This window comes from Mus caroli, unplaced genomic scaffold (assembly GCF_978045245.1).
Source record: "Mus caroli unplaced genomic scaffold, Mus_caroli_1 scaffold_2, whole genome shotgun sequence".
Taxonomy (NCBI): Eukaryota; Metazoa; Chordata; class Mammalia; order Rodentia; family Muridae; genus Mus; species Mus caroli.
Genome location: NW_028227257.1, coordinates 132,440,091 through 132,464,773, shown reverse-complemented (window position 1 = coordinate 132,464,773; position 24,683 = coordinate 132,440,091). Strand labels below are relative to the sequence as shown.

At 37.9% G+C, this 24,683-nt stretch overlaps 2 pseudogenes; one reads left to right on the top strand and one right to left on the bottom strand.

Moving 5' to 3' along the window:
• Positions 1-1,221: 1,221 nt before the first annotated feature.
• LOC115030545 (U6atac minor spliceosomal RNA) lies at positions 1,222-1,328 on the bottom strand (annotated as a pseudogene).
• A 4,274-nt stretch (positions 1,329-5,602) lies between these two features.
• Positions 5,603-6,008, top strand: LOC110290372 (large ribosomal subunit protein eL36 pseudogene; annotated as a pseudogene).
• Positions 6,009-24,683: the final 18,675 nt, after the last annotated feature.

Genomic DNA, 24,683 nt, shown 5'->3' with positions numbered 1-24,683 from the left:
TAAATCACTTTGTAAAGAAAACAGTTTATCGTAGCTCCGAGTTTTGGAAGTTTTCATCTATTATGAGTTGGCTCAGTTGCATTTGGCAACATAGAACACCTCAGGTGGAAATGTCTTGACTAGGTGACTAGGAAGAGGAAAGAGGAAAAAGACAAATGCCCCACAACCCATAACAAGAGAACACCTCCAAGTATGTAAACCCTCTCAATAGACCATACTTCTTAAAGGTTTCTACCACCTTGCAATGGCACCAAAGTGGTGACCAAGTCTTTAACATGTAGGCCTTTAGGATCTAGTCCAGGTTCAAACTATACCAATGTGTGTAAAATGATATAGTCAGTACAAGTTTAATCAAAAAGCACAAATCAGACTCAGAATTGTAGGAATTCCTCAAGAAATTCAGGAAGTACATAAAGACAGCACTAAAGAAAACATTTCAAGTTTGAAAAAAAAATTACAAATCTATGTATTTCTTCCATAGTTCAACTATGTCCCAGAAAATATAAAGTATATATATATATATATATATATATATATATATATATCACTCTATAAAAACACTTGTGAAATAACTCTTAAAAAACAAAGTAAATTACAAGCATTTAGAAGTATCTGTATGTGTTTCATATGCAGAAGACACTCAAAGGAACAAATGGGAATTACTTTCAGACTTGTGTAGACTGGACAGTGAAACGGGTGGGAAGCTCTCTGGGCTTCCTTCTCTATCAGGACCTTGTGAACCATTGCACGATTACAAAAACATCTGAAGACAGGCTCAGCCAACATTGTGCTATAGGTAGGGCAGGGAACTCTTCTACTGTGGTCTTAAGTTTGTTTGTTTTATGAGTGGATTGGGGAACCTTCAATCGTATTTTGTCTTCTCTTGATCTATAACCTTTTCTGTGGTTTGATGACCCCTACTGTTCTTCCCACCTGATATGACCTGTGGCTTTTCATGCTTGCTAACTTTAGCTTTTTTTACAGCCCAATTGAAATATCTGTCACTAGAAGACCATTTTTACTTCCAGAAGTAAATTCTTTTTGGTGCTTTTTTAAAAGCATCCAGGTAATTTTTTCTTAGTTTTTAAAGTTGGGGTCTCAGTATGGAATCCTAGGCTCATATGTGACTTTCCATCTAAACTATGCTGGTGTTGGACAATAGAAATCCACCTGCCTCTGTCCTAAGTGCTGGAATTAAAAGTGTGTACTACCACAGAGGCTAAAAATCAGTGGTTTGCTGCCACAAAGCAGGTTGCAATGCAGCCTGTTAGACCCAAGGGCACTGCCTTTCAATAGGAGTATGAACCTTCTTTCCTCTCATACAACACATTAAAAAAATCAGCCAGCTAATTTCATCTGAAAATCACTTTAACACACTAAAGAACAAGTAATTCTATATGCTAGATAGCTGAGAAATATACTAAGAAAAAATACATACAAATTCAGCTTCAGGGAAGATGGAACAGAAAGTTCCCTATTTCTTATTAATAACTTTTAACAACCCTGTACATTATATGCCAGACATGTATGAAAACACTCCACAATTTAGAAAGCAGAAGACAGACTGAACTGTGCTTAGCATGACAGTGAGTTCCCTGTGCTTTATGCTTCATACACCGCAAACTCATACCTAAGGAAACTGACAACTGCAAAGTCATAAGACAAAAAAACAAAAACAAAAAAAAAAAAAACTCAAAGTTTGCAATAGACAGAAGCCTACAAATCTAAGAATCCATCAAAGCCCAAGCTCAATTAACAGTGAAAAATTACAATAAGCACACTATAGTCAAACTTATGAAATGAAAGACAAAGAAAGGAACTTGTAAACCTAGTGAAATGGATAAAATAGGTTCCTGGGCAGGAAAATCTATCTGAATGACAATGAATTCCTTATCAAAATCCTTGGGCCAACGAAAAGTGTCACATTTTTCAAATTGTGAAAATCAAAAAGTGGAACTGTCAAGTAAGAATGTTCTATCCAGAGAATATATCCTTCAGAAACACACAGGAGTGCAAGGTACCCTCAAATAAAGTATAATCAAGAGAACGGTCGATGACCTATTCTGAACTAGTCGATAAGGAAGTTCTCTAATAGAAAGAAAACATGACCCTTGAAACAGCATGAAGGACATATTTGCAAAAGTATAGGTAAGTGTCATATACCTTCCTTCTGTGGATTTTCAACAGTGCTTGGTGACTATAGAAACATAATACTGTCTGACATGGCTGTAAACATTTGCAAGGAAACTGTAAATATTATAAAGTATAGACAGTTAAATGATAGAGATAAGATCTCTATATTTAACTTAAATGACACCAATTAACAATTATATAACAGAGTACTATTATATAAAAATTGTTCTATGTGGTGAATGCTGTGGAGTGCAGCTTAGTGCTAAAATGTGTGCCTAGCATTCAATACACCAAGAAGCCCCTAGTTTAATTCCTAGCATAAAAACAGACACACACACACAAACGCACACACTCACTCACATGCACACACACTGACATACACACACTCACATTCATACATGCTCACTTACATACACACGTAAAGAATACAAATTAAAATACATTTTAAAAAAGTGTTGATATAATCCACAAGGAGATAGGAAAAAGAAATCAGAGAAAAGAAGACAAATAAATTGGGAACAAAACACCCAGGGAAGGAGTTACAGAGACAAAGTTCGTAGCTGTGATGAAAGGATGGACCATTTAGAGACTGCCGTATCCAGGGATCCATCCCATAAGCAGCTTCTAAACGCTGACACCATTGCATACACTAGCAAGATTTTGCTGAAAGGACCCAAATATAGCTGTCTCTTGTGAGACGATGCCGGGGCCTAGCAAACACAGGAGTGGATGTTCACAGTCAGCTATTGGATGTATCACAGGGCTCCCAATGGAGAAGCTAGAGAAAGTACCCAAGGAGCTAAAGGGATCTGCAACCCTATTGTTGGAACAACATGATGTACTAACCAGAACCCTGGAGCTCTTGTCTCTAGCTGCATATGTATCGAAAGATGGCCTAGTCGGCCATCAATGGAAAGAGAGGCCCATTGGACTTGCAAACTTTATATGCCCCAATATAGGGGAATGCCAGGGCCAAAAGAATGGGAATGGGTGGGTAGGGAAGTGGGGGGCGCTATGGGGGACTTTTGGGAGAGCATTGGAAATGTAATTGAGGAAAATATGTAATAAAAATATTAAAAATCAAAAAAAAGGGATCAATTTAAGCCCCCACACAGAAATAATTGCATTGAATATGTAAACAAAAATGCATGTTACCAGAAAAAAATAAATACACAAAAGAGCAAAACAATTGGCAGTGATTTTATAATGCAACTTTATACATATATGCATATATTCAATAAGGCACCTCAAAATACAATAAAGAGACAGAATTGAAAATAAAAGGATAGAAAAGTTGTGCTGCTCAAAGCTGATCAGACGAAAAGGAGTTTTATTGGTATTATATAAAGAAGACTGACTGACATCATATAAAAGTCACTACAGAACACAGAAATTCACCAGGCCACTGAAGGACATTATATACTGAGAAAAGAAGCTTGCCCCTGAAGACATGGCAAAACTTTGTCACATTCACTGTGAGATATTCCTTTTTATATAATTTTATTTTAATTGAAAATATATTTTTTATACAATATATTCTAATCATGGTTTCTCCTCTCAAAATCCTCCCCACCCACTCAAATCCTCACCCTTTCTTTCTCTCTCTCTTTAGAAAACAAACAGGTAAGATATTCTTGAACTGACAAAATTAAGGAAGCATGGAACAGATGCCTTTGGCGGGAGTTAGTGAGGTGGTAGAAAGAAGAGTCTCGTGGCTCTGACTGTAAAAGTACACAGCAGAGGTTGGTAGTGATGGAAATGTTCTTACCTTGAATGAGCCAAAGCTGGTTTTCATAATGTTGCTTAGATTTAGGAAAGTTAACATTATAAAAAGCTGAACGTGGAAGAAATAGTCCTTCTCATGAAAGAGCACAGAAATTGGTTACCCAACCTCAAATGGTCAGCCCTGAAAACATACATACAAGTAACATCACAGAGACAGAGCAGGTTGTACAAAAGCTAAGTAGTGAGTGCCTAAGGCCCATGCCACTCTCATCCACTAATATAAATATAAAACCCTAGGTCCAGATGCTAACAAATCTAATCAAAGAAACTTGGAATTAACTAGCTCGCATCTCAGCAGGGGTATTTGCTGACTACAGAGAGTTTAGCTTTGGGATAATTTTTAAATAAGATCATTCCATTAAAATAATAAAAATTTACCATCGTAATAGCTTTCTAAACAGGCGTGCAATAAAATTGAAAATCCATTTTTTAAAAAAAAATAAGAGAGCAAACTCTGTTATCAGTCATCAAATATGTATAAAGGATTTTCTTTAATATTCTCAGTCTCAGGAGTATAAGTGGCATCCATTAACTGAACATAGAGATAAATATTAAGAGTCATTACGTTATCTTCACATATAACCCCATTCAGATGGCTACATTTCTTTAAGGGAGAGGGAAGGAGGGAAGGAGGGAGAAAAGGAGGGAGGGAGAGAATTTATAGCTAGTGAGGTTCAATTTTGGAAGCAGTCTCTGCTCTCGGTATTGTTTGGAAAAGAACCACCAAGAGTATCACCTACACATACTCCAACATGAGTAAAAGACACAGAGACTTCAAAATGCACTTGCTATTATAACAGATTTTTGGGTTACCCTCCATAAAGTATCTCGAATACAACACTCCTGAATTGCCAAGGACAAAGAATGTCTATTCTGTGTGAAAGCAGCAGAATCACGTGTATGCTTTCCAAAGTGAACACACACAAAACGATAGCTCTGTGACTCCTATAGACTGAGTAACTGATTTCGTTGGTGATGGCTTATAGCACACATTCAGACAGTAAAGTCTTTGAGAAGCCTTTGGGTGAAAATGTTTGTTCACCTCTGTCTTTCAAAACCTTATTTTAAGGCAGCAAAAACCTTAGTTAGCAGAATAGTCATTCACCCACGTGAGCATTCTATAGAAAACTGGAAGAAGCAAGGCATGAAATATATTCTATGAGATGCGGAATGTACATCAAATAAAGTGGTTTTGCTTTATTAAGACTAAATTCTATAGGCTTACAGGGACATTAAAATTTACATTTTAAGAAGCAAAATCATTTGCCGTAGCGCTGAAGATAAGATGTAGTTATAATTTTGCTTATATGACCTAAATGTATGTAAAAGTTTTATGTTAGAAGCAACAAACTACTGATAAATCAAATAAAACTTAATTAGATAAATAAATATGCAAACAGATACAGGGAGCTGGCAAAATGACTCAGCCAGTGAAGGTGCTTATTAACTCACAAAATCCACATAAAGATGGAAGGAGAGAACTGACCACCTTAACATAGCCCTCTGACCTCCACACATGCACACACACACATCATACACATATGTACAAATGCACACTAGTAGAACTTAAAAACTTTTAAAAGAACTAGATTTTTATCACAACTTTATTTACTGGATAAAATAAACAATAGATAAGAACACACATGTGGCTTCCTGTCCTGGCCGCCATCGGAGAGCAGCAGCCATGGCCCTGTGCTACCTCATGGCCGTGGGACTCAGCAAGGGCCACAAGGTGACAAAGAACATCAGCAAGTGAGACACAGCTGCCGTTGCAGGCGCCTCACTAAGCACGCCAAGTTCATACAGGACATGATCCAGGAAGTGTGCAGCTTTGCGCCCCATGAGCGACGCACCTTGGAGTTGCTCAAAGTGTCCAAGGACAAGCGTACACTCAAGTTCATCAAGAAGAGGGTGGGCACGCACATCCGTGCCAAGAGAAAGCAGAAGGAGCTGAACAACGCGCTGGCAGCCATGAGGAAGGCGGCGGCCAAGAAGGATTGATGAACCCTCCCCCAATAAAAGATCATTCCTACAAAAAAGCAGCAGCAGCACACATGTGGGTAAAGAATAATTTGATTAATAATTGTATATGTAAGAAATATAAAAATCACTGTTTTCACATAGTACTGAATACCTGGAAAACCCATACACTGCTGGATATAAAGTGACTATGAAACTATATATATATATATATATATATATATATATATATATATATATATATACACACGCGTGTGTGTGTGTACATACATGTATATATATATGACCCAGTTATTAAATAAACATAAAACCACATGACAAATATTAATGGCAGTTATCTTCAGAAGCTATGATCAGACAATTTGTCACTCTTCGTACTTGGCAATATTTTAATCAAAATCAAAATAATAAACATCATTTTCAGAAGATCCATGAAACACAGAAGAGCAGAACAGTTTCTTCCTTCTAAGAAGTCTACTCTGTCCTTCAGGTAGCATACCATTATTCATAATAATGCTTATTGACCAGGGATAATCTCTTTTCAGCATGAAACATTTCGTATTCAAGCAAAAATAATTGTAATACCTATTATTCTTAATAAGAAACTGCGCTCAGGTTGAATAATTTTACAAATACTTAATGTTAGTGTGTAAAAGAGAGTCTGACTTTAATAAAACGCTGGGGAAGGCACCAAAATGTTAAGATCATTAATTAGCTACAGAGAGGAGAGAGACTGGAGGCTGGAAGCAAAGAGTTTGTCCTGAAGAGTCAGTGTCCATCTAACTAATGCAGCCAAAAACTGGGTCTACTCGTATGCGATCCAGTAGATCTTAGCATCACCAGTGCACTGACACTTGTGCCCACTGTCAGACCCCATCATGCAAGTGTATCTCAAGTGCCTTTCTGCTTCCTGTCTGTCTTAGTTGGGGTTCCATTGCTGTGAAGAGACACCGTAACCATGACAATTCTTCTTATAAAGGAAAATATTTAAAGCATGGCAGCCTGAAGGTAGACATGGTGCTGGAGAAGGAGCTGAGAGTTCTACATCCTGATCTGCAGGCAGCAGAGGGAAAAAAAAAAGGAAAAAAGAAAAAACTGGTTTGAGTTACTGAGACCTCAAAGCCCATCCTCTAGTGACACACCTCCTGCACCAAAGCCACACCCACTCTAATGAGGTCACACTTCCTAAAGGTGCTGCTCCCTATGGACCAAGAATTCAAATTATATCAATTCTATAGAGCCATTCCTATTCAAACCAGCACACTGTCCCATGAGTCCCTTAAGCCCTGAAGCTGCTCAGTTTTTCCTCACAGAATCTTCTACTCAAAAAGAAAAAAGAAAAAAAAAATGTCTCTACTAGAACACTTGGCTAAGGATGTTTTTCACTACATTATTTCCAAGACAGATGAGTGACAGGCCATAGCTTTGCTAAGAGTTAACTATTTCATCTGTTTGTTGTAACTTTAGGGCATGCAGCAGTGCTGAAAGCCACTGGATGGAGAGGCAGTTTCTCTTTAAGTAGTATGTCTCCCATAGCCTCCAGTTTATTGATTGTTCTTCCTCTTTGTTACTTTCAAATGTATCTTTTCATTTGAACTTTGCAGCACTAATATATGCCATCATAAATTGCTTTGTAATGTATATAGTGTCTGAGACTCTATGGACAATAAACTTGTATCTCTTCCCAGAACTGGACAGCACAACAGAATGAACCTAGGCCATTCCGATGTCTGCTGTGCCTTCTCATATGTATCAAAGTTTCATACAGTTGTAAAATGGTCTCATTGGGTGTCCCCTTCTTTAGTGATCTTCTCAGCTCAGCTTCTAAAGAAAAGAAAAATGTAGCCCTCTCCAAGCATATACTTGCATTTGAAACTCTTTTTTTTTAAGGTTTTCTCCCATAAATATATGAGGAACAGTCATTATCATTATCAATTTATTGGCTAACAGACTACTGCAGAGGGGGAATAGTCTTTCAATCACACTGAGGTTCCTGTCTCAGATCCACAGAGTATGTTTAATGACTCTGTGACATCATTTACCCACTCTATGTCTCCATTTACTTTGATGCAATGAAAGTGTAAGACTGCCTTTCTCGTGGGATACAATGATGAACAAATGACATTAATTAACCATGCTCTGTAGCTGTTAACGTTTTTCACAATTATTTTTATTCTACTTTGATCTATAATCACTAAAAATTACTGTCCCCATTGTTCCTGACAGAGGTCAAGAGACACTCACATAAGTCTTAACAACAAAGAGCAAAACAACGCCTCTCCATGGGCAAGCTGCAAAAAATATACTTGGCTTTAAATTTTAAATTGCCCATTGACCTTTCTCAATCCTAGGCTGGAGGCAATCACTTTCTATTTCACAAAGGTCACTTATGAAATAACCAGCATAAGGTTGGCTAAATATTTTCTTAATTCACTTCAACTGACTTTCACAACAGAATCAGCTTGAAATACAAACTGATGACTAACTATATACACTATATGGTGTACTTATATATAATATAAATATATATGTCTATCAGTGTGGATGTATGTATGGAAAATATAGACACTGCTATAGAGACATCTATGATATTCTATGTGTATATGCCTCTAGACTATGAATGTGTGAACACATGTAGACATTTGTGTGTAGATGGACAGATGGCTAAATTAAGCAGTCTTTCCTCTTTGCATATTAACTTATAAAATATTCTGTGCTCATGTATAGATATGCATGGACTAGTACTCCATAGATTAGTAACAAATTTACCAATATGACCTCATTCCCCTTATACTTAACTTGGATTAGGTACTAAATACAGATAAGTAAAATCTAATATGTGCCCCCAAAACAAAAGTATTTAGAAAACAAATCATAAAAATTTACTGTAAAAGCATCAAATTTAACATGCACATTATCCTCATATATACAGTATTATAAATATATCTTGTATAGTACATATATTCCTGTTAGGTATCACTCTCAAAGAATCAAATTGATAGTTTTCTGGACAATATGTTTCAGTTTTCTCTATCAAGCTTTTGTGGTGTCAGTCTCAACTGACCATTATTTTAGCAACATGTAACCTCCACTTAGATGTTAAGAGATACTAGCAGGCCTGGAGTAAGATGTGCTTTCAACATGCTCACAACATTGGCTGTTTTAAATATTGTTGGAGAAAGGAACGGAGTGAGTTAAGTGTGCAGTACAAAGTCACAGACATACTACTGAGACAAAACTCTAGTTTGACCTTCTTTCTTATTCCACTACTCTAGTGAGTGAGTTCTGAGGCTCACAATGAGTCAGATTTCATTTTCATCCTCAGAAACATTTGGAACACTTGGCAATAGCACAACCCAAGGTGGAAACCCAAAGTGAGTGATGGATTTGACGAAGCTATGCTCAGAACCTGGGTAAGTGTGATGAAGGTGCTATCCTGGGCTCATGCACCAAAGGAACCTGAGATGGCCTCAGGACCAACTGTGTCTTAATAGACTGATCAAATGAAGATGTGTTACCAAACTAGAAAAAAATCATTGAAAAATACTACAAAGCCACCCTGAAAAGGTGATAAGCCACAAGACTCTACATTCTGAGTAGAGGTATAGCAAAAATCAAAGAGTGGGATCACCTCCGTATCCGGAAGATGAGATGGGGCTCCAGAGGGAACTGCTTGGAGATTCCATATTGATCGATTTGGTACAACCTACCATCATCTCCTGTTGAGCAGTTGCACTACTAGCATTCTAGCTGATCATCATATATACTTGCCTTTCTACAATTCCGCACACAGGCAGACAAGGAAATGCCTTTAAAGCATGAATATGTGGATAGTACTCTTCAACCTACAACTCATGGAAGACTCTCTATGATCATCTGAAATAAAATCCTGATTATGTATTGTGGCAAATAAGGCATCACTTGATAGGTCTCCACTTTCTTTCGACTTCTCAACAGCTTCCTCTGCCCCACCCACCCTCGTCTCTTTGTCCTTCAGCAAACTTTACAAGCCCCTCTTGTTTTGGAGTCCTAGAACTTGCTAATCTCTCTGCATAAAATTTTCTTCTGCCAATTTCCTAAATAATTGCTTTAGTTCTGAACAGAAAAAAAAATCAATCTTCAGAGTGGCTTCTTGTGAACAGTGCACACACACACACACACACACACACATACATATGGGGACACATATGTGTGTATGTGTCCCCATTTCCTTCCCTTTAATGTCAGCAATGTTCTTTGATAATGTCAGTATCAGAGTCATCTTTGTGTTTATTTTCTTTACTTCCTGACTAGAGTATGAGCTTTTTGAAAATATATTCTGCTTATTATCATCACTCCGACATGTCTAAAATTCAACACAGCACCCAACACATACAAAACGCCCAGTACATGTTGTGAATGAATGAACATATCAATATAATTCATATTTTCAATGAACAATCAGTCAGTAGGGACAATCCAGACATGCATAGCTAGCTTATAATGCAAGCCAAGGGGATTTAGCAAATTACAGGGTAGCACAATGAAGATAAAATTAAATCTAGCTAGGGTGAGAGAAGGGTCAGATCTTTCTCACACGTACAGACACTTGGACACACACCTGGGAGTTTGAATTAGGCTGAAACAGATAGATGAGATTTCCAAAGGAAGAGACACAGGAACCAGTCTGGGCCCAACACAAAAACCTGATTGCATAGCGCTCAGTGTTCCAGGAACAGCAAATAACCCTGGGAGAGTGCCATCTGTGAGCTGAATACAGGGAGCAGGAAATGGAGCCTCGGAAAAAGGGAGACAGATTTGAAGGGCTCTCAACTTCGAGAAGTGATGCTGCTTTACGAGTTCGAACAACACTGGAAGTGTGCATCAGAGCTCAGGGCATACAAAGGAATGAGCAACGTCACCTCTTCATCCCAAATCTCCATCCTAACTTGCACACTGATTCTGAAACTTGAACTGACCATTTCATTTTCCAGAATAGACCTTGGCTTGTGTCATTGCCCATAAAATCTTTCCGCAAAACTCCCCTCTACTACTTAAACTCCTCATTCCTGTAGCCTGCTGTCACTTACAGCATTTGGTGTAAGTTATATAGATTAGGGTCAACAGTTGATATGAGAGGAGGAAAAAAACAGGGGGGAAAAAGGAAATTTTCTTCAGAGTAAAGAGGTTTTTTTTCTTTTAAGTCTAATCAAATTATGTTAGATACCAGAAGAAAGACATCTCAATCCTATCTCCTATTCTGATGAATATTAGTCTCCTAATGTTAAGCTAATTAAGTGTGGGTGAAAGAAAATGCAAAAAGAAACTCACATCTGAAAATTTATCACATTGTTTTTTTAAGTTAAAACACATAAGAAATCTTTGTACAATCTGTGTAAAACTTCTTAAAACAAACGCAGGGGCTCGGCAGTATAACGCAGTATTCCGTGTGTAAGAAGATACAGCATGGTGTTGTGTAGAACAGTATTTATAGGCGAGTAGTTCTATCATGGGCACGAGCATTTGTGGTGTGCCTGACTTGTGCTTGTATAGCCTCACCAGTTTAATAATAGCCAAACGGGAAAGAATTTGTAGCGTGTTCTGCTCCCAGCCTTCTGCAAATCCTCTCCAAGATGTCAAGATGTTAGTTCTGACAAGTTCAAATCATAATCATGATAATTAGTATTTGACACTTTACAGCCTCTTCACCAACAGTGCATGTTGTTCATTTGTCAACATATAGCTGCAGTATAGAAAATATTTATCACATGAACCACATTTTGAATCGTTTAGGAACATTTTGATAAGCTAAACACACTGAAGGATGCTTCCATCACTGATTGTGGTTTGGGTTTTTTTTTTTTCTCTAAGCTATTTCTATTTCATTAAGATGTGATTTTGTAATCTAAATTCACTTAAAACTCCTTTTGCTTATTGAGTTGAATCCTTCCAAATTCTTCTCTTATATGTAGGCAGGGTGTCACAAAATTGGCTTGCTAACCTTAAAAGATTAAATGTGACTTGATATAATTCCCACACAAACAACCACAAGATTCTGCCAGGTGTCCATTTTCTAGTCACTTCATGGAAAACACATGTATAATTGTTCTGTGGAAGACACACTGTTCTTTTATATAAAAACTGTATGAGCCCTATGATACCAAGCCAGCATCAGTATAGTCTTATGATATATTTATCTAACATACGTTCTTGTGAGAGTTCAAAGCTAATGCATAGCTCTACTTTTTATGTGAACATTTTGCCTTAGGATAATTTAATAAAATTTCTTTTCCAGACAAACATGGGGTTCAAGTTTAAGGACCAATGGTACCTGTGTTGGTTAGCCAGTTAAGGAACACAAAACAAACCGGTGCTATATACAGTAATGAAGACTTCCATAGCACCAAGTTAAAACCAGTTATTTGTATACAAAAGTTTAATATTAGACTTTTAACAACTTCACCATGTTAAGTGGTTTCAGTGATTTAACTAGATAAGCCTATTTATCAGGAGCTGTGAACCTCACTCAGTTTACCTCCTCTTACCAAAAATAAAATAAAATAAAATAAAATAAAATAAAAGGTAGGGGAAAGATTGTGGGAGGGGTAACCAGGATGGGGCAGTGAGTGGGATATAAAGTGAATAAGCTAAGAAAAAACAAAACATAACTAGGACCCCAGTACCTAAAAAAACTGTCCCTCTGTGACTTTAATGGTTCCTAGTTCAGTATTTGTAACCTGGTCTTATATAGATGCCAATAAATATCTCCTCAGAGGCACCTGGTGTTTCCCCACAATGCTCAGCTAGAGATTACATAGTATGGATACCCTGGTCCTGGGTTCCTAAAATGTAATGAAACTTGTATACAGAGCAAAACAAAATAATCAGTGAGAGCATGTGTGATGTGCACCCTTGGAGAAATGACATCACAGCATATTCCTGATGGCAGATCTCAAAACTGATTTCCAAGATGGTGGGCCTCAGAATTCTGAATCATTATTATAGTCTGCAGGACTAAGAATTTATGGGTTAAAAATGATAAGAATGGGACAAGTTTGTAAAAAAGTTTAATTGAACTGAAATACACAGAGTTATTGGGTCACAGAAACATAAATGTATCTTTAAGCAAGAGTACCCAAGAAATTGCATATAATCAAACCCTCCCCCCACAGTCCTACTTCAGACTAAACAACCTTAGAATAAAGAAACTTGCCAAAGTGTTGTAGTTACATATCTGTATTAAAAATGGATTGAATTCTCTACCTCTTTGTATTTACAGTCCTCCATTGTAAATGATGAAGGAAAGGAGAGAAAAGTAAGGAGGAGGAGCAAGAGATGGGGCAGGAAGAAGAAGAGCAGGAACAGGAGAAGGAGCGGGAAAAGGAGCAGGAAGAGGAACAGGAAGAAAAAAAATGAACAGGAGAAGGAGCAGGAAGAGGAGGAGGAGCAGGAAAAAGAAGAAAATCAACAGGAAGAGCAGGAGAAGTAGAATAAAGAGCAGGAAAATGAATAGGAAGATGAGCAGGAAGAGGAGCAGGAAGAAGAAAATGAGCAGGATAAAGAGCAGGAGGAGGAACTGGAAGAGGATCAGCTGAAGGGGAAACAAAAGGAGAAGAACAACAGTAATAACAACTGTAACATTTGCAAGCTTTATTCCTTTTGATCCTCACAAATAAAAGCGATACAGGTTATAGCATTTGCATTTCAGGGAAGCAAATCTGCAGATCTGCTTACAGGGTAGTATTCTTGACTCCACTCACCTGCTCAGAGTCCCAGGCTGCTGTTGGCAGGAGAATAGAGGTGGAAAGGATACATCATCAGGACTGAAGTGGCAGATGTGTCTGACCAGTGTTTGTCAACCTCTCTAATGCTGAGATCCTTAAACACAGTTCCTCATGTTGTGGTGACCCCCCAACCATAAAATTATTTGCATTGCTATTTCATAACTATATTTTGCTATGGTCATGAATTGTAATGTAAACAACTGTGTTTTCTGGTGATCCTAGCTCCTATGAATATCTCTTTCAACTCCAAAAAGTGGTTGCAACCCAAAGGTTGAAAACTACTGTTCTAAAACAAACTTAAGAAAATTCTAAGTACTTTTTATAATCAAAAGACGTATATCTAATCCTACTTCTGTTAACCAGAGTAAAATCTAGCCACACAAAGTCTCTAATCTGGCATGAAAGACAGAAGGTGGTGTGAAGAAACAGAATACATTTCATTGTTTAGTTGGTGGAGGATAAGAAACACAGTCACAAACTGCGTGCGCAGCTGTATGGATTCTGAGAAACTCCTCAGTGTTCTATTTTAAGTCACATTTTTGTTTAAAAATACTCAGGTATTAAAGCCTGCATTTCTGTGGCATTTATAAGCTATTATTCTCCAGTGGAGATCATTATAAAACAGAGAGTCATCTACTTAAAGCTCTTTAAACATATCAGTGTTTTCCTCTAGACATCTCTACTAAAGCATCCTTGCCAGCGTCTAGTTACCAGTTTTGCTACACTTGTTTCATTGTTTTCTTCCTACATTCATGACCTATACAGGCCATCTCTTGAAAAATGGCACAGCCATGGCCATGCTCCCAAGAAACAGCCCTGCTCCCTGCTTAGTTTTCTTTTTCCTTTCTCATCTGTACCTTATGTAGTTCCATTGGTATTACTTCCATCTCATACACACACCAACACACACACACACACACACACACACACACACTTCTTTGCACTAGCTCCACTGCTGTTTTTCCAGTTGTTACAGGTAATAAGGCCTGGAATTTTTAGGGACTCTTCAGGAGACTCCAGGATTGCCTAGGTCTCAGCTCTTAAACATTATGTAATTAGCAGTTGCTCCATGTGTTGTGCTGCAACCTTATCCAAGCCACAAGAGCTCCTGGTAGGTGCCCAAATCCCACACAGCCTTACTCATTCACTTTTTCCCCTTTGAACATTCTGCATGAAGAACACTTTCCCTAACCCATCTCTCTCTGTTCTGCTTTCTCATCCATTCATGGATCCATCCTCTGACACCTAACTCCTCTTCTCTGCCCATATCCCCTTGTCAAGGTTACTGTCACTGCTATTACCTGGTATCATCTCGGTTACACTTTTCACGCCCTGTTTTCCATGTCTTCTCTTTAAATTTTATTTCTATTATGTCACTGCTACAGTTGCAAGTTTATTACGTACATTTAACAATAAAGTCTAAAATTACCGCATGTCCTAGTCCTTTACCTGAACAACATAAGATGCCAAGCATATTTAAGTGTGATTCCATTTAAGTTCTAGAGCCCTCACTTGGTCAATAGCTTATCACTGTCATAAAAGTGAATCAAATAGTTGAAAGTAAACTTTTAAAGGAGAAAAAGCATAGGTAACCATAGGTAGAAACCTGTTTTGTTGCTGCTTGTAGCCAGTTAGACACTTTAGCATCAGGCTATCTCTTGTGGTGCATGGATATCAGAGGGAATGTTTAGGGGAAATTACCAAGTCCTTAAGTAGAAGTGATGTCAGCCTAAAGCAAAGAAGACAAAAAAATCAGACAAAGAAGATTTCTAATGATGTCTGAAACAATAAAAAGTCACCAGAAAGTCGGGCATGGTGGCACACGCCTTTAATCCCAGCATTCGGGAGGAAGAGGCAGGCGGATTTCTGAGTTCAAGGCCAGCCTGGTCTACAAAGTGAGTTCCAGGACAGCCAGAGCTATATAGAGAAACCCTGTCTCGAAAAACAAACAAACAAACAAAAGTCACTAGAAAGAACATCCACACTCCTAGTGCCAGTGATGGACCCAAACCAGAGGGTACTGTCAATATTAAAGAAGAAAATGTTTGGATTTAGGGAAAGGTCTCACTCAGCTTTTTTTTTTTTTTTTTTTTTTTTTTTTTTTTTTGAGTTATAACACTCTATGTGCAAGAATATGCAACCTTCAGGGAGAGGATGGAAACTACTTCGTAAAACTTAGCATTCAGTTATCTGCAGGAAGAAGGATATACTCTGTCCTCTCGGTTGAGTATTTCCAGTCCTGTGAGATAATGAGGTTATCTTATATCATATATTTACACGATCTCCGAAAAAGCACAGCATGTTCTATGCTTACTTAACATTCTCAAGTTCTCCTTTAAAGCAAATTATCCCAGCATATTTAAACTTTCCAGTGTAATGTTTGACATCTTTCACCATTTTTGTGTACAGTTAAACCCTCCTCAAATTCTTTGCAACTTCTAATAAATAGAATTTAAAAAAAAAATACACACATCTCTCCAATAAGGACTCAGGCCATGCCAAGTCAAAATAAGCAGATTACTCCATGGCTTCTGCATGTCATGCATCTATTAATACATCTTAGGATCATGTTCGCACTTTTAATAATAGCACTGGGCTGCTGACTCACATGCAGGCAAGTTTCTACTTCCTTCTTACCTACATAATTATTCCCTTTCTTGTGTCAGCTTGGTTTGTTTTTCTCTCTAGTCCCATCCTGTTTAGCTTGGCCAATTCTTTAAATTTTTCAAAGGTCTATTGAATGTTTGCCCTGACTTCCATACATCAATAACATCATCAAAATGAACATTTTCTTTTCTAAGTTCCAAACAATCAAAGAATACATAAGAGTTTGGAAACTCACGTGACTATTTGCAATTACATGGGAAGCTCTCTATTAGGTGTGTGGGATAAACAAACTTGGTTTAGCTACTAATGCATTACAGTCTTTCAGAGATGTGGATAAGAAGATAGAAAACCACCAGCAGTCAGCAGCAGTCAAAGGGAGATTTGACCATAGAATCATGGAACTAGATTTTGGGTCTCCATGCTACAATATCATGTGAACTCCAAAGAGACAGATACAGAGAAGAGAAAAGAATAAGAATTAGTATAAATATATAAATCAGACCTTTAATCCTTATAACAGCCATGCAAGGTGGTTATAGATGAGGAAAGCCAGCATTGACTAGGAAAGGTAAACTCATCTAAGGCTGCATATCTCTAGTGAATAAGTAACAGAATTAGATTCCAGTTCAGATCTATATGACTCCAAAGTCCATACTTCAGCCCTTGCTTTGAAGTATGCCCGGTGCTTCTGATACGCTGACAGAAAGGCCACATGGAGAGAAATCTAAATTTTATAAGTGAAAATATGCCTGATTCCTCTTCAGGTGCCACCGGGCCAAGGCTTGACATCAAACTGACCAAAAGCATGTCCCTGACTGTTCTGGTAATTTTCTGAGACCCTGGATTTAAGCTAATGGCTTACTATTTACACATCCAGGTTTTAAATCTGTAACAATTCATCTTTAATTTCTGGCCTTAAAATATGTCCACTTTTTTTTTTTAATTTAGAGGAGTTTTGTCTTTGGCAAAAAGAAAATCTACAGTTCATATTGCTAAGCACACAACACACTCAGAAGTAACTTAAGTGTCTATTTTGATAGTTTACTGATAATGTTTTCTGCCAAAAGGAGGCAATATTTAATATGCATTCAGATAGGAAGAGGAAATAATCCATGAAAATCAGTGTACTGCATAGAACCAACAGATGATATCTAAAATTGTATATTCGACTTGTGTCACCCTCATTCATCTACAGACTTAATGTTTAACTAGTTCTTGTAGTCCGCCACTCTGAGAAAATTCCTAACGTGAGGGAGCACCAAAAGCAATAACATATCAATTGGACATCAATTTTCCCATTTCTTCAAGTTCTCTCAACTCCACAATTAATCAAGTCACTAATAGTAAATCACATTTGGTTCCTAGAATTGCTTTAGTAGATTATAGTCTGGTAGGGTCCTAAAAACATCTGTTCTCAAATATACATGAATATAGAATGAGATTTTGTGCAATTGCATTAGTAAAACTTAATTCATATACCTACTGTAGACTAGCAACAGAACACCTGCATATATTCAATCAAAATGAGGATTTTCAAGTGAGGACTATTTGTGAGGTCCAAAGAGAAATAATATAAATGCCAAGCTACCACAGGGTTGATATATTGTTCTGTCTTCACACAGTGGAGTAGTTGACAGTGGTAGGAAGGAGTAAGTGTAAGCACAATACAACAACAGACATGGATTTCATAAGTCTGGCGAGGAGGAAAAGGAACCAAATGCAAACGAGTACACAGCAAGTGATCCTATCTGGAAAGCACAAAAGAGGCAATATTACATTCTTATATTAGAAGTCAGAGTAGGCCCCATCCTTAAAGAGTAGTGGAAACAGGATACAAACAGAGTTTCTAAAATGTTGCTAATATTCTATTTCTTAACCACAATATTGGTTGGATCTATCCTACCTTGAAAAAAAATTAATTGACTTCATTTTCTATATGTATAATATACTTCAATAAGAGTTGTTAAAGCCCCAAGAGGCTTGAAATTTTAAATAGCTAATTTTGGGAGAGATTAAAATGGACTGTATAAAATGTCACATGTGGGCGAGAAAAGTTTTGAGCAAGGATCTACATTCCAATCAATATGGACTAAAATGTCTGTTCCAAAATCCATGTGGGCTTCGGAGCTCATGAGATTTCATGCCTCCACACACAGGGCCCTTAGCTTTTGTCGTGCCTGAATCTCTCCACTCCACTTCTGCTCATAATGCCCGACTTCCATTACAAGGCTATTGCCTCCAAAATCATGCCTTTGACTGTAGCCTCTAGCCAAGGCTCCTTCCAACTGGTTTCCAAGCAGTGTCTTACCTACAAAGCATTCTCTGTGACCACACAGTCACTTTTGTCTTTCTCTAGGATGTTCTGAGAAATGGTTTCTCTCTTTGACACCTGCAGTTTACAGAACTCGAACTCCTTTGTGTCAATTAAAGGGGGGGACCAGTTTGTGACACCTAGCTATCCACTTGAGCAGGAAAAGCTCACTTCTGTCTTCCCTGTCCTGCTCTGCCCACTGCACTCACTGTGCAGAATTGAGTGACAGACTTGGATCCAGAAATGGCCAAATTACAGCTGCTTCCCCTCAGCAGCCCTTTCCATGCATTCTTCCACTTTAGTCAATGATCGTACAGAAGCCTTCAGCACAGTGTTTACTGAAAGTAATGTTTGCAGCAGGGCTTTGCTACTCTGAAGGTTCTTCTTCCCCACCCTTTACACCCCCCACCCCACCCCCAACCCCTGCTCTGAAGTTTCAACTCCTAACACTAGATAGGAGAGAAACAAGGGTAGAGGGAAGAGAGGAATTAGGAAAATCCCTGAATCTAATTTCTTAATTTCTTTCCTTTTGTTTCTTCTTTGACCACAGCTACTAACAAACCACAACCAATGTCCCTAAAGAACCAACAATCACCCCCACCCCTGACTAACTGGCTCCAGCATTCATGTACCCTCTGAAAAGTTCCCAGAATTCCAAACATCATACAATTGGAAATATGATCTACAGCTGACAAAACCATGTGATTTTATATACCCAATTTTTATACAGCAAGTAAGTTATAGCATAGCATCTAGGCCATCTAGCCCCAAAGCCAAATATAAAAATAGTTTCAGTACATCAACTCTAACTAAAGAAAAGGAAGAATGAAGGTGACATATAACAAGTGCCTATTAATGTCAGGAAGAGGTTGTTAAGTAGCTTTTTGTAGCAGATCTTGGTCAGTCTTTACACAGCCTTGTCACATGGATGTTATAATTATAAAGATCCAGAGTTAATATAGTATCCAAAATCACACATTATGGAGAAAGCAGGACAAGATCTCATAGCATCAGCTTATGTTTTTGTATAACCCGTAAATACTTTGAGCTTTACAAATCACATGAGGACTGGCATGTATGTTTCTGTTTCTTCGCTTCACAGCCAATTGGATTTTACCACCCTTGAAAAATGCAACATTTGTTTTGATCTTCATGACTGGATGTGACCCAAAGATAGTGATTTACAGATTATTCAAAGCCCCTGTCTTTTGAGACTACAGGGAAATAGATAAGGCACAGACAGAAGACTTGATTTCAATTTAAATCTGAGTTCCATCACTTAATAGCTAATATTTAATGAAGAGTTTACAAAGTGTCAGCCAATGGTGCAGATGTCTCACATATATTTACTTAGCCAGTCCTCATGGAAACCCTGACAGATAATTCTGTGTCCAATTACCAGATAAGAAAATTGAGGTCCAGAGTACTCACATAACTTTCACAAATTTCACACAGCAAGAAATCAATAGAGCCAAGGCCATTGAGCTATAAAATCTATGGTTTTAAATATATGCTACTAATTATTAAAATTAATAATAGGCTGTCTGATGCATTTGCACATCAAAAGGAATTGTATTAATTATTATCAATAAAATAGTCCATTTATCCTGTCAGACTAAGGCTTCCTAACAGGTTGCTATAATAGGACTGAAGCATCTACACTACAATACGTTGAGTCTACTCTTCCATCAGTTTATCAGTGTGCAAGATAGATAGGGTGGCCATGCTGTGGCAGAAGAAAACACTAGATCAGATAATAGTTATTCCCAGTCAAGGGAGCTAACAGTCTTAATTGAGAGTCTACATATAAACAGGTAAAGACCTAATCAGAAATAATCAGTAGGCATTCATGAGGCTAGAAGATTGGTGCTGAGAACCACAATTAAAATTCACAAGTGCAGGAAACTTGATGTCCTATATGTGCCCTGGGTAAACAAGAGGACTGAGGGCTGGGCTGCAGCCATTGCATGAGTGAGAGTTGTTCTTTGCCCTGGGTGTGCACTAGCTGAAAGGTAGATTCATCTTCAAGGTAGAGGGAGTAAAGTTCATGACAGGCTTATAGAGACACAAACAAACAAACAAACAAAAAACCCTTAGATCTTTTAATTATATGAACCTTACTCAAAATTCTTTAAAATTGGGCTGTTGGTTGGTAGAGTGCTTAGCTAGTATGCATGAAGCCCTGGGCTTGATCCCCAGCATCATATAAATAAGGCATGATGGTAATCCTAGCAGTGGGTAGAGGCAGGAGGATCTACAGTTTATGATCAGCCTTGACCAAATGAGATTTGTCTCAAAAGAAAAAAATCCTTAATTTCCAAAAGTGCCAAATTAGCATTAATGTTCTTATATAGTCCCATTACTAACACAGATGAAAAAATAGAAAAGTTTAAAAACGTAGACATTCTGAGAACCTCTATGCATTCTGTACTCTTGCCCTGGCATGCCCTTTCTGTTACCCTCTTCTCTGCAGTCTTCACATACTCAACTCTTCCATATTTTTCACCTTTGTCTCACTTCGACAGTTTTTAGCTGGCCTTTTAGCCTGCCTGTTTATTGCTTGCTTCATTCACTAGATTGTAATCTTCAACAAAGCAGGCACTAAATCTGTTTAGCTCATCACAGACTCTTCAGGGTCCTTAGCACCGCTTTAATGATTATCCTCTATGAATAAATTTCGAGAATCAGGGTATTAAAATACCTAAGTATTCTTTTCCCCACCAGATTGGATGAAATCTCCCTGAACCCGAAAAATATGTACTTCCAGTTATCTGGCAGTCTTAGGTAACAATACCAGGAAAATCACAAGACATGGGATAGAGTATCATCATGTTATTTATACCCAAATATGCCACAAGGTCTCCAGGACAGAAAAGGGACTATATAAATAACAAAAAAGGTTTTACTGGTAAACAAATAGCTGGAATTCTTCTGCCTTTCACACAGTGAGCACTAGGCTTCTATTTGCCTGCTGATAGGAAAAAAAAAAAAAAAGGAAAAAAAAAAAAAACCTTACCAAAGTAATCATTCCTGTTTTTCTCCTGTTTTTTGACTGCAGATGACTATAATTTGCTAAGTCAACTACTTGGTTGGCATCACTGTCGTGCTCAGTGTCCACACTGCCTGTCACTACTCAAAGAGCAAGGACATCTTTAGCATTTGAAATGCACAGAAAATAATCAATATAGAAAAAGAACAAATTAATCGAAAGTTATGTAATCTTATACCCTGAAAAGAAGCTGATTAAATCGTCTTCCTTTGCAGCTGTTTCTAATCTAGGATAGTGCAGGTGTTTACAATCTTTTGTGACTTGACCTCCAGTGACCCAAGGATAAAATTTTAATTGCTTATCAAATGTAATTTTATGGACAAGGTAGAGATACTGTGAATGCATATAAACTCCTCTGAAATACAGAGTCTTTCAAAATGGGATTTTAGTTAGCTCGCTACTCTTTCTTTAGAGTTAATTGATTTTCTTGACATCTTTTTAGCCTGGCAAACTGCCTGCCTAAGTACTTTATCTGACCTTCAGGCTGCTTGCCAGGTATCGATCCTGTACCTACAATGGCTGGCTGTGTCGTACCAGCTTCTCCAGCTTTGATAAGGGCTAATGTACTAGTGCAGGCAGACAGGAAGTCAATGGTCACAACATTTTTCTTGTCCTCTTCTATCTTCTTTTCTTCTTATACAATAATTTGGGCTTCCTCAAAATCAGATCTTAAGCAAATCAGATAGACATTTGGACCTAATTTATCTCCTTGTAACTTTTGCTATGCATCTTAGAAGACTTCTCTAGGCAACAATGAATAAAAATTGCCACAAATATTTGATTCCATAGTGAAGTAAATAGTATTACCTGATAGATTTTTAAAGGAAAACTAAAGTTGTGACTTATGGCAATGCTCAGGAAAAGATTCAGAGAAAATACATTGTGTAGAGAGGGGAAGAGATAAGGTTAGCAAAGGGCATTGAAATCACATCCTCAGTGAAATAGCAAAAGAAAATAAGATTTTCATGTCCTACTGCAGCATAGCTTACAAATAGATAGCTTACAGATAGCTTACACACACGCGAGCACACAGAGAAGGGGCAGGATTTAAACCCAAAGGCAATAATTCATACTTTAACAAAGAATGCACATTTATCTGTGTAGGACACTGTAAGCCATCTACAGGATTATAGTATATTTGGGAGCAGAAAAACACTAGGTTGCTGAGATTCGTATGAGTAGGTTTAATGGAACTGTGCTAAAATTTAGACTTCTGTTTAACTGACAATAAAATTTAGGAATTTCATTTAGACAAAATTGTTCTCTATGAAAGGATATCCTATTCCCCAGCCAAAGATGGAGCCTTTGTGTGTGAGGGAAGACCTAAAAGCAAAATCATTGAAACAAGCTCTTTGAGAAACACAGAGCCTTGTTATGGGTGGAATATTGTTGTTGTTGTTGTTGTTGTTGTCCTGAGGTTAATATCACATAAGACTGACTGATGCTCTAGTATAGATCTGCAACTAATATGTTTTCACTGTAACATCTAACTTTAACAAAATAAAAACCAGGAAACAGAAGAAACTAAAGACTTTACATTTGAAGCGAAATTAAACTGAGTGATGTCTAGTTAGTATTTTTTTCTAAAGAACAGAGAGAGAGAGAAAGAGATTCCAACCCAATGGTAATAATTCATACTTTAATAAAGAATGCATAAATTTGGCACATTCAGCTATATATGGTACTGTAAGCCATCTATACAGTTTACATCTAAGAAACTGGTTAGAACCTAAGTAGATAGTAGACAGTGGTTTATGGGTAGGAAGAGAAAGATGGTTCCTTAAGACTGGCCAGTGTAGATGAAATGCAGAGGGTGCTACAGAACTGGCTGCTGGAGAAAGACAAACTGAGGGGTCCCCAGAATCAGTGTACATAAACCCACAGCAACAGTGCTGAGGACGAGAGTGCTTGGGTTACCTTACTATCATATTCATTCTTATCAAAAGCCATGAAACTTTAGGATAGTTAGATGATAAGTCAGTTAGGTTCACCTTGCTCCTAAAACCATGGGGCCTGGGGGACACAGTGTCAGCCAGTCAGGGGGAAAGGGACACATCTAAGAAAAGGAGCAACAATAAAGAAAAAAATCTAAGAGAGGCACACAGAAAAAAAGTCCCAATGGAAGCAGCGCAAACTTTTGGATCAGGAAATTTCTACAAATCTGTGACTTCTCAGGAGTTGCATTTTTGAATAGAAAAGGCCTGAGCAAGAGGAGATGACTGTGCCATATTGTTCTATGAATTATCAGCTAAATCACTCTTACTCTTATGATTACAATCGGGTTTGTCTCCAGCAGCTGGAGGCAAAAAACCCTGACAACAAAGGAGAGGAAATCAACTGAAATGTGGCATTAAAAAGGTTGGGCAAATATGCCTGGGGCAGGGGAATAAAGATGATAACATAGTAAAAGTTCTGAAAACACATTTTTTGCCAGGAGGACCAGGAAGGATAGCCAGTAGTCCAAGAATGTGTGTGTGGCAAAGGAACAATTGCGGTCACAGAAAGCCATGTGGGTCCTGTGGATGACAAATACTTCATTTACCTTTACCATAAAAGGTGAGGAGGACATGGTGTCTAGTAATATTGGTGGGTTTGAAACATTTGAAAACAAGAGATAAACATAGAAAGTAGTTCAATGACTAGCAAAACTGATTGACAAAATTGATAACAGAACCTACCTCACATCCCCCAGAAGGTCTTCTGTTCATACTCATTGTATATTTGCCTTTTCATACTGAGAAGGTAAAGATGGCAGAAAGCAGCCAGAAGTTTTGAAGCCCTAGCTTTGAAGTCTCCCACTCAAACTCAGGATGGTTCTTTCCTCTGAGAAGAGAGGGGCCAGATGTGTTATCCTGGAAGCATTGTTCAGCCCTACTGGTATCTGAATGACAAGAAGAAAAAGAAAAGAAAGAAAAAGGAAGAAGGGAAGGGAGAAAGGAAAGAAGGGAGGGAGGGAGGGAGGGAGGGAGGAAGGACAGAGGGAGAAAGGAGGGAGGGAAGGATGAGAGAGAGAGAGAGAGAGAGAGAGAGAGAGAGTGCGCTTCTCCTAGGTATG